The following is an 8,020-nucleotide window of genomic DNA, read 5'->3' on the forward strand; positions in this document are numbered from 1 at the left end:
ATGACCCTGCCTGTCCCTGGACACCATCCACGCCCAGCCCCCGCGAGTGGAGAGGGGACCACAGCTGCATGGCCCATTAAGCACAAAGGTTTTGGCCTTTGTCTTTATTTTATTTTATTTTTTTCCTCACAATAGTGACTTTATTAAATTAGTTGCTTTATAAAACATTGCAGATGTCATAATTGTTAACATAACAATTTACCAAACGGTAGTTAAATGGCGCAGTTTGCTGAACAAAACAAAGTTTTATAAAGGAAATGCCGAAACCCTGTTAAAGCTGATCCACTGCAGCCTCAGAGAACAAAGGAGATTTGTTTCTCAGACACTTAAATCAGACAAATAAAATAGGTAAGGAGTTTCCCTCCCCCATCTGAAACACTCCATCAGTAGAATAGTCTGATAAATAGAAACTAGACAGTCTATGCACTCAAGAGATTCCACAACTTGGTAATGCAATAATGCAGAGGTTTACCTTCTTCAGCTTCCAAGTTGGAGGGTTTTGGTCATTTAATTTGTAAATATCAAAGTAGAGCTTTTCAGCCGCCATCTTCACTCTGAGATAAGCCGTCTTCTTCACAATGTATATTTAATATCCTGACGCTCAATTTTAAGACAAAGCAACTTTAATACTAGGTGCACACCACATGCCCTTGCAGCAGACTGCTTTTCTTGACAAGTTATGAAGTAGTTCAAGGAGGTATGGTTAAGGCTGTATTTCTGAATGGTGCTGGTAAATACTACACAATTTTTTGTCATGCTGCAACCTTTGTTTCCAATTTAGTGACTGCTGCTACGGAATCAGATAGCAACAACAACATTATTAGGTCTGTTTTTTTAAACTATGATGTGGTAGCAATGGAGGTTCCCAATTTTAAGCCCTTGGCAGCAAGATCCCCATCTGCACATTAGCACCTAAGTGTCGAGGGGTTAATAACCAGCACAAAAGATACTGCACTTCCGATTGTAGCATTTGGCAGAACTGAAAGGAAAGGAAGTTGTGCTACATGTTGAAGGGATTGTGGGCAACAGAAAGAAGACACCAGGAGAAGATAAAACGTCACGTGAGGTCTTCAAAATCTTGAACATACCCTCCATCATAACCACCATGATCTGCCAGATGATCTTTCATGTAGCCTTTAATCCCCCTCCGGGAACCACACCTTTCTTCTTCCTTTTGGCTTTGCTTTGCTTTTCTTGCTTCGGTTTTTCACTGCAAAGTACAGTCAACGAACTGGTAATCTTTTTCAAGTCATCAATTTCCAGTGAAATACACACATCTCGAACTAAGGCTTCCAAAACACTGGTATAATATAGTGATTTTTCATATTGTGTAATTTTTTTAGTAACTTTCCAAACTCTGTGAAGGCATCCCTTGAAGATGGGTTCATAGCATCTCTTCCATAAACTGTATTATTAACACCAAAAGTTTCTTTCACTAATTCGAGGTCTGACTCTTCCTGTAATTTCTTTAGCCGCAGTTTATCTGTCTGGTGTTAGCACTTTAGGTTCTTCAGGTTCTTCTACCCTCTTTTTAATTTCTTCTTGCCTTTTCTTCCGCTGCCGTTCTTTCTCTTTTATCTTCTCTGCTGTCTTTTTCCTTTCTGAAATTTTTACTTCTGGTTTTACTTCTGCTGCTGCTTTTTTTTCATCATCATCATCCCAGTTATCCTTGACGTCCTCGTCGTCACCTTCCCAGCGGTCCCTGCCGGCGGTGCCGCCGCCCCCCACCTTCCGCATCGGGTCTTCCACGGAGAACCTGTCCGCGTCCCAGGAGTCGGAGCCCCCCGCCGCTGCCACCGCCATCTCGAGCTGGGTGTAAGCGTGTCTGGCCCTTGTCTTTAAGTCCCCCTCCTCCTGCCCACCCCAGAAGAGCTGAAGATGAAGAAAGAATAAAAGAAGACCTCAGTCACAGGCCACAGCTGAGCTGGGGGAGGAGAGGCTTTGGATGGGAGAGAAGCTGAAGTGGGGATTTAACCAGAAGGACTTGCTTATGCGTGAATGTGAGTCTTGATTGTCAGGATGACTATTTCTATAGTTAAAGGGACCATAAGATCGCGGGGTCTGCAGGAACTCTTGTCAAGAGGTGGGGAAGGGAAATACAATAGAGCAGGTTTAAAGGCTGTGGTTAGAAAAAAAATAAGTTTTTGTTTCGTACCCCAGAGAGTTTGGCTGAGATTTCAGTTACAGGTACGTATGTGTATCCCCAACAAGACACGATCTCTTGGTAGGAAAGGATTTGTAGCCTGTGTCTCTGGCATCACCTTGTCGAGGATGGGGAGACCATGAAACGCCTAAGAAAACTGTGTTGATCAGGGGCTGGTGATTGGATCCGGCAAAACTCACAACCCAGATAACCTCCCTCTGTTTGGATACCCTGACCTCAGCGAAACAATATTTAACTTTTTTTTTTTTTTTTGCGGTACGCGGGCCTCTCACTGTTGTGGCCTCTCCCGTTGCGGAGCACAGGCTCCGGACGCGCAGGCTCAGCGGCCATGGCTCACGGGCCCAGCCGCTCCGCGGCATGTGGGATCTTCCCGGACCGGGGCACAAACCCGTGTCCCCTGCATTGGCAGGCGGACTCTCAACCACTGTGCCACCAGGGAAGCCCCTATAATTTTATTTTTTTAACATTTAAATCTTTAATTGATCTGGGGTTTATTTTTTTTTTTTTTTTTTTTTTTTTTTGCGGTACGCGGGCCTCTCACTGTTGTGGCCTCTCCCGTTGCGGAGCACAGGCTCCGGACGCGCAGGCTCAGCGGCCATGGCTCACGGGCCCAGCCGCTCCGCGGCATGTGGGATCCTCCCGGACCGGGGCACGAACCCGCGTCCCCTGCGTCGGCAGGCGGACGCTCAACCACTGCGCCACCAGGGAAGCCCGTATTTAACATTTTTAACTAGAAGAGCCTTTCCTATGGTGATGTGCATCCCAACTCTCCTAGTGCGGAATGAAATACGCAATTTTTTCAAACTTATCGACCCACAACATTCCTTTAATAAGTTCTCATAAAACAGCTGAGGAAGTTTAGAATAAATACTACGCATCACTGACCCAGCATCTGCCAGAGATGGCATCTCCAAGCCCCCAGCCCCTACCTATGGGACCCTCCTTTCTCCTGTCATTCAGTTATTCCAGAAACACTAGCGTGTGTAGTCTGTGGCAATGTACTAGGTGCTGGATATATAGCAGAGGATAAGGCAGACGCTACTATTTTCCTCTGGAGCTTATGCTCTCATGCGGGAGAGCAATCACGGGCATGAACAATGGGTGGGAATGGATACATAAGCAGTGAGGAAGCGGGAAGCTATAGAAGCCCTTGACAGGATGACCTGATCCAGTCGGGGGTGTGGGGGAAGGTGTCCCTGAAGAAAGGACGTTCAAACTGAGAACCGGAGGATGAATATAAGTGAAGAGAGAGAACTGGAGGGAAGAATTCCAGGCTGGAGCAGCAGCATGCACAGAAGCAAGAAAAAGCTTGGCTACTTTCTCAACCATCCTTAAATCCAGAGGCACCAGACACTCTGGAGGAAAAAAATACAGAAAAGGAAAACTGCACTTTAGACACTTCTTGAAAGTTAAAATATACATCAGCAATCTATTCTGCAGGAATCACTAAGAGTTTTCCATATTCCCCTTCCATGCAGAGTCTATTGACTTTACTTCCCAGCTCCTTTGCTGCCAGTCTGGGCATCTAATGTCTCCTTGGGTGAGGAGGCACTGATGGATGTGCCACAGTTTTCCTTTATTGCGTGGTTCAATTTATCATGATGCATTTTATAAATTAGTATTCTTAAATTCTCATCATATATCTGTATCTTTTGATTTATATAATACAGATTTGATTTATGGATCACTGCAGTAATTTATAGCTCAGATAACTAATTTGTTGACCCAGCACCAAAATGTATAAGTCACCTAGCACTTTTCTCCATGACACAGATGGGTCCTAAATGACTTGTGTGATTTATATTGGCAGGGAACTAATTCAGGGCATGGAAATCCCCAGCTTTCGATCACTCTGAGGATCATTCTTCTCCTCAAAGTCCTCAAAAGAGGATGGTCAAATGCCCCTGAACCCACACACCCCATACCCAGGAATTTACTCTAAGGAAAATAAGTAGCCTAGAAGGAAGGAATGGCTATGAGCATGCCTCTTATAGTGAAATTTAAATGGAATTTAAATTTAAATGGAAAGTGTTGGAAATAATATGTCCAGTAATAGGAATTATTTTGGCAAAGTATGAGTCCTCAACTAAATGTATATAATGTTAGGCTGTGAATAAAAATGATTCCCAGATTCAGTGGCCCTCAACGAGGGGTGATTTTACCTCCCAGGGAACTTTTGGCAAAGTGGAGACATTTTTGATTGTCACAACTAGGGGGTTGGGGGTCTACTGGAATCTAGTAATTGTGGAGTTCAGCGGTACTGCTAAGCCACCCACAATGCACAGGACAGCTCCCCACAAACAAATCTGGCGCAAAATTTCAATAGTGCCAAGGCTGAGAAAACTTGCCATAATACATGCAACATAAACAGGGTGTTTTACTGATATAAGAGAATGACCGGAACACAAAATTGTACCCGTGTTATAATTTCAGCTATAAAAACTGTAAATGCCTATGCACCAGGACCACAGAGGGACAAGATAAAAGGAAGGCAGATGTATTGTTACAAAAGGGAAACTATGGGCAATTATTTAAATTTTATTTTTGTGAATTAGTTTTTAAAGAAATAAAAATGGGAAAAGCACTTTATTACAAATTAATAATATTAGAGAGGAAAGAGTTACATGAGACGTGAGAGGAAGAGAAATAAAAAATGAAGAACTCAAACACAAAACAGCTGTTTTGGCAAATATTCTGATTGAAATTCAGAATCCTTAGTAGGGATATTTAAACCAAAACACAGCCCCTCACTATGAAATGACCCACTTTATTTCTGGTAATGCTCCTTCTGGGATAGTAATATAGCCACACCAGCTTTCTTGTGCTTAGTATTGGCACGGCATATATTTTCCTTCCTTTTACTTTAACCTCCTTGTGTCTTTGTATTTCAAGTGTTTATCTTTTAAACAGCATAGATTTAGGCCTTGCTTTCTTATCTGGTCTGAGAATCTCTTGCCTTTTAAGCAGCATATTTAGTCCATTTACATTTAATGTAATTCTTATTTTTTTACTTATCTACTCTGCTCTCCCTTCCTCTTTTCCTTCTTTCATTTGGGGTTAATCAAGCATTTTTCAGTTCTACATTCCATTCATCAGCTATTTAGTTATAACTCTTTTTGTTTATGTTTTGTGGTTTCTCTCATAATTAAAATATATATCCTTATCACATTCTGTCTTTACAATGAAGAAACTTACAAAGTGTAATTCTCTTTACACCCCCTCCTGACTTTGTACTCTTGTTGTTGTATATTTCACTTCTACATATATTTTAAATGCCACAATACATTTGTCATCATTTTTGCTTTAAACAGTCAGTTGGCTTTAAGTAACATAGAAAATAGAGGAAAAACAGTATGTGCTATTTATGATTTCCAGGGTTCTTCTTTCCTCCATAAAGATTCACATTTTCACCTGGTATCATTTCCCTTCCACATGAAACTTTCTTAGCATTTATTGTAGTGCAGCTCTGCTGGCAACAAATTTCCACAGGTTTTATCTGAAAATGGTTTGTTTCACCTTCTTTTTTTTTTAGCCAATTTTTCATTATAAAAGCTTTCAAACATACAGGAAAGTCGAAAAAATGTATACCATGTATTCACTACCTAGATTCTACAATTGACATTTGATTATAATTGTTTTATTATATATCTACCATCTATCCAACTCTTTATCCATCATTTACCTTATTTTTTATGCAAGTAAGTTGCAGAAATCAGTAAACTTCACCCTAAATATTTTAGCATGTGTACCATAATTAAAGTGAATATTAATTTACTTTTTTCTTTTTAGGTAAACTTACATACAATGAAACTCACAAATCTTAAGTGTACCATTTCATGAATCTGACATGCATACACACATTCAACCCAAATCTCTTTAAAGATACATAATATAACTATCACCCAAGAAAATCCCCTCATGCCCCTTCCAGTTAAATCCCTGCCCTCTTCCCACTAAGGCAACGGTTGCTGATTTTTTCCACCATAGATTCAGTTCAGTACTTTAGTACTTCATACAAGTGAATTTGATAGCTAGTTAGCTAGCTAGATGGATATAGATATATAGATATAGAAAATAAAGATTCACAGTATGCATTCTTTTTTGATGCTTATTCTGGATGAATTTAAGGATTCATCCATATTGTTCCATGTATCAATGATTTATTTATTTTATTTTTGAATAGTGATTAAGCATTTTTATGTGATTTCTATTTGTGTTCTCTGATTTTGTTCCTCTCCTGCTCCTTTCCTGCTTTCTTTTGGATTAATTTAATAATTTTTAGAATTCTTCTTTGGCTTTTCAACTATGTCTTTTTCAATCATATTTTTTAGTGGTTGTTGTAGGGATTATGATATACGTCCTTAATTTTTCAATCTACTTAAAGTTAGAATTGTACTATTCCACGTAAAAATGTAGAAACCTTGCAACAATACAGGGTAGGCCCTGCCTCTCGTTCCCTTTCCTATCTGATAAAACCACTGATACAGGAAACCCACAATCAGATCTTGCCCTGTGCTATCATCATGACATGATTTTTCCTTCTTACTTGGAAATTGATGGAATTAATAGGCTGGCTACTTTTTATTACTCTTAAGCAAAACTCATCAAAGATCTGTGTGCTCATTCCCAGGAGACTAACAAGGCAAAGGCAACACAAGAAAGGAGCATTTAGTGTTAGTGAAGTTCATGCAAGCCATCCTGCTTTGACAGGTGTCAAAGGAAGTGACCCAGGAAAGCAGTAAGGAGAGTGCCAACCCCTCCCAGCTTTGAGAGGTTGCCCAGGAGGGCTGGCAGAGTCTCAGAGTGAATAGCAGGCACCCACTCCCCTCCCCACCCTGAGGGCCAATTACAATGATAGCAAACCCTTACCAGCACTTACGGCATGCCAGGCACTGTCATAAGTACTTTAGCTCATTGATCCCACCCACAACCCTATGAGGTTGGTATAAATGTTAAGTATCTCTATTTTACAGATTAAAAAAATGTTTGTTCTCTACATCTGTGTCTCTATTTCTGCCCTGCAAACTGGTTCATCTGTACCATTTTTCTAGGTTCCACATACATGCATTAATATACGATATTGGGAGATTGGGATTGACATATATACACTAATATGTATAAAATGGATAGCTAATAAAAACCTGCTGTATAAAAAAATAAATAAAATAAAATTCAAAAATTAAAAAAAAAAAAAAAAGGAGACACAGAGATTAAGCGACTTGCCTGATGCCGCCCACTAGGAAGTGGCAGAGCTGAGATTTGAGCCCAGAGTCTCTGTTCTGAGGCCCTGGACCAACCAAGTAAGTGACCACCTGACAGCATGAATGAGAGCCAGTTATGACTTGACTCACTTGTACGTGTCTGTCCCTCTGCCTCCTAAATGGTCAGAATGTGTGATGTGGCCAGGAGAGGGGAGACCTCCTCTGAGAGTATGAAGACCCCCACTGAGAGGTACATGACTGGCAAACACCAGGGTGGAGCTTTTGCTCTTTAACAAGTGAGAGCAGGAAGTTAAAGGGATGAAAGGAATAGAGGGATTCCAGCTATGATCCAGAAGATTTGGAGTTGAGTTGGGGACGGAAGGAAGGTCTTACCAGGCCTACTGTAATCACCCCAGTGGGCGGGCTGACAGCTGTGTTCACCATGGCTGCCTCTATGGATTCTTTGGTGTTCTATTTAACTGAATTCCACCACTCACATTTACTGAGCATCCACTATGTATCGGAAACTGTATTATGTGTTATGAATAACGCCCAGGACATAGTCTCTATGGGGCTCAGAACCCAGGGGAAAGCAGACATAGAAAACAGTGACACTTGTTTGCAGTAGCAAAATTGGAAATAAACGAAATGTCCA

At 41.0% G+C, this 8,020-nt stretch overlaps 1 pseudogene; it reads right to left on the reverse strand.

Annotated features, from left to right (window-relative positions):
- Window positions 1-1,057: 1,057 nt before the first annotated feature.
- LOC112415848 (eukaryotic translation initiation factor 3 subunit J-like) lies at window positions 1,058-7,809 on the reverse strand (annotated as a pseudogene).
- Between the last annotated feature and the right edge of the window lie 211 nt (window positions 7,810-8,020).

The sequence above is a fragment of the Neophocaena asiaeorientalis genome, unplaced genomic scaffold (assembly GCF_003031525.2).
Source record: "Neophocaena asiaeorientalis asiaeorientalis breed wild unplaced genomic scaffold, Neophocaena_asiaeorientalis_V1.1 scaffold118, whole genome shotgun sequence".
Lineage (NCBI taxonomy): Eukaryota > Metazoa > Chordata > Mammalia > Artiodactyla > Phocoenidae > Neophocaena > Neophocaena asiaeorientalis.